Here is a 3,499-nt window from a genome sequence, read left to right on the forward strand (position 1 = left end):
AGCTTGACTCTCCAAGTATTTTATTTATTTAAGGAAAATGTCATCTATATTCTCTCTCTGGTCTATAAGTTTCAAGGATTCTTGTTACTCTCACATTTGGTTTTCTTTTTGACACATAAATTTTTTCCTACCATATGTCTACTCTCAACTTTGAATCCCCATACAGTGCATAGTGCCTTCCTTTTTCTATTGCATCTGTTTCTTTTTGATAAGCTGTGCCCTTTCACTGTTGCACATCATGAATCTCATCCCATCAAGTTTCAATAATATCTTTCTGTTCATGTGTACTTCTTTGGCTTTAAAATTGAGATAGAAATTTTAGCCTGGGATTTTGAATAATTCAGCTATAATCATCCGGGTCTAATTACTAAAGAGTTAACTGCCAATTAAAATTCTCTTTCCATGTAGAGAATATAGTCAATGGTATCGCAGTATTATTGTGTGGTGACAGATGGTAGCTACACTTGTGGTGATCCTAGCATAACGTGTAGAGATGTCGAATCACTATGAAAATAATGTAACATCATTGTGTGTCAACTATAGTAAAAAATTTTTTAAAAATTCTCTTGCTGTTCATGGAATCACAGAAATACAGGATTAGAAGGAATTCTGAGTTTGCATGGAAACTCTCTGCTTTATGGTTTTTCTTTTCATGTAACAATCATTTTACCTAGTAATTAGAAATTTTAAATTTATTTTTTGTCTTTGCCTTTCAAACTGTAATTTATTTCTTACTAGAATATTTTTAATGTGTATTTATTTTTGAGAGAGAGAGAGACAGAGACAGAGCATGAGTGGGGGAGGGGCAGAGAGAGAAGGAGACATAGGCTCTGAGCTGTCAGCACAGAGCCTAACGCGGGGCTCGAACCCACCAGCTCCGAGATCATGACCTGAGCCAAAGTCGGATGCTTAACTGACTGAGCCACCCAGGTGCCCCCAAACTGTATTTTAAATACCTTTCCCAGGGCGCCTGGGTGGCTTCGTCTGTTAAGCGTCCGACTTCAGCTCAGGTCATGATCTCACGGATCATGCGTTCAAGCCCCGCCTTGGGCTCTGTACTGACAGCTCAGAGCCTGGAGCTTGCTTCAGATTCTGTTTCCCTCTCTCCAGCTACAAATTTTACTTCTTCTTTCCAGCACCTACACAATTTATAATTATATATTTAGTTGTGAGATACTTTTTAAGTGCTTACCATCCTTATTAGATTATAACCCCATAAGGGAACAGGTGATATCTATTTCTTAATCTTTTGTCTCCAGTGATTAGCACTATACTTACAAAGTACCTGCTCAATAATTAGGAGTTTTACTAGTTACTCTGCTACAAAGGGAAGTGGGGAATGCTGGCATGTGTTATACAACAACCTGTATCCTTTTGTCTCACTTATAAAACATATGTCATTGCGGCAGAACATTTTGAAAATAACTTACTTTCTTCTATTGGCCCCTAGACATTGGTAATGTGTTTTAGTTGACTAGAGTCCACCAATTCCACTTATATACATGGACTGTTGATCTCAGCTAGGAGAGCTGCAACTAAAGAAACACCTATGTCACCAACCTAATAAATTGGTACACACAGACCTTTTTAAACTAATAACAAACAGTAATAGTAACTGATAGCGAGTTTTAGATAAATGCCAAGCTCTGAGTTAAGCACCGTGTATATATTATCTCTTAAAAAATGTATATGAGATAAATACTCTTTTATTATCCTAATTTTCCCTGTGGACACAGGGAGAAAAAACATTACACCCAAAGTCACTTATATATTAAGTGGTTGAGTCAGGGTTCTAACTTAGCTCTTTCTGAGTCAAATAAGCACAGGATTTTATCTATTTCTTTGACAAATAATGATAAGGTTGATACTTTTTTACGAAAGTTTATTTATTTTGATAGAGGGAGAGCTGAGCAGGGGAGTGAGGGAGGGAGGGAGGGAGGGAGAGAGAGAGAGAGAGAGAGAGAGAGAGAGAGAGAGAGAATCCCAAGCGGGCTTCATGCTGTCAATACAGAGCCCGACGTGGGGCTCCATCTCATGTTTGGTGAGATGGTGACCTGAGCCACAATCAAGTCAGATGCTCAACCAACTGAGCCACCCAGGTGCCCCTGATTTTATTAAATTACAGTACAGTTGACATACAGTATTAGTTTCAGGTGTTCAACATAGTGATTTGACATTTATATATATTACAAAATTCTCACCACAAAAAGTATAGTTACCACCTGTCACCTTACAAAGTTATACTATTATTGACTATATTCCCTATAGATTGACTTTTCTAAAGAAAGATATACTTGCTGGAGTAGAGTAGATGATCATCATGTCCAGGCAAACTGCCTTTTGTAAATTAATTGAACTGTTTACTTACAGAACTGAATTATATATTTAAATCATATGCACTATATATATGCATGCTATATATTATATGCACAGTAATATATATTACATATATTTATTTGCTAGTACATAAGAGTTAACATTTATCAAATGCTTACTGTGAGCCTAATTCTAAATTAAGTAGTGTTAAAAGAGGTGTTATCTCATTTAAAGATCATACCTTATGCAGTAGTACATTTGCCACTTAAAAAAAATATGGAATGGTTCATAAATTTGTGTGTCATCCTTGTGCAGGGACCTTGCTCATTTTCCCTGGATTGTTCCAATTTTAGTATATCTGTTGCTGAAGTGAGCACAATACTTTCCACTTTTTATAGGTGACAGAACTGAGGTGCAAAAAGAAATAAGGACACTTTTCCTGAGGTCATATCATTTATAAATGATGGAGCCAGGTTTGGAATACAAGACCGTTTGACTCATAGGATACATTTATCATCTATGTCTTTCTTCTCAAATCTCTAAACTGACCAGGGATTAAAAATTTTTAGCAGTATTTTTCACGTGTCTTCTGAGTATTTCTCTGTCATTCAGTACAGTTGGATATATGGAATATTCTCTGTCATGAGAATTTAGGCACTTGGAAATGTACTTAGTAAGTGCAGGCCACCTCAGGGTATTAATTTTTACACTAACTCCTGTTAGTAAGACCTTAGTAAATCCTAAAATGTTACTCTTCCTTTAAAGAAAAACATTAGAACCTTTCTTCTCCCCAGTGTCTGACAGTCATAAAAGCTTGACCAGCCTAGGACAAAGAAGTCAACACTTCAATATCAAGTTGATATGAGAGCCTTTAGGATAATGACCATCACTTTTGTAGGTCTTATTCTGCAAACGTGTATAGCATTGCCTAATTAATTTTAGTGGATTGATTGACATGTGCAGTCACCTCATTCTTGTATTGCTACCTGAGATCATACTTTGGCTGGGGCCTCGTCTTACCACTTCCTAATTTGTATAAATTCCTCTAGCTCTCAGATACATTGATCTGCATTTGCTTAAGGTTGTGCCTTGTGGATTAGGAAACTTTAGAAACACTTGGAGAAACAATATTTTTCTGAAAACGTAAAACAGGAATTTGTATGTTATGTTTTCAGTTATTCAC

At 36.4% G+C, this 3,499-nt stretch overlaps 1 non-coding gene across 1 annotated transcript; it reads right to left on the reverse strand.

The window, feature by feature from the left end:
- Window positions 1-2,586: 2,586 nt before the first annotated feature.
- On the reverse strand, window positions 2,587-2,695 carry LOC115526242. The gene has a single exon (XR_003972577.1). It is a non-coding gene; the product is annotated as a U6 spliceosomal RNA (small nuclear RNA).
- Window positions 2,696-3,499: the final 804 nt, after the last annotated feature.

The sequence above is a fragment of the Lynx canadensis genome, chromosome A1 (genome assembly GCF_007474595.2).
Source record: "Lynx canadensis isolate LIC74 chromosome A1, mLynCan4.pri.v2, whole genome shotgun sequence".
Classification (NCBI taxonomy): Eukaryota; Metazoa; Chordata; class Mammalia; order Carnivora; family Felidae; genus Lynx; species Lynx canadensis.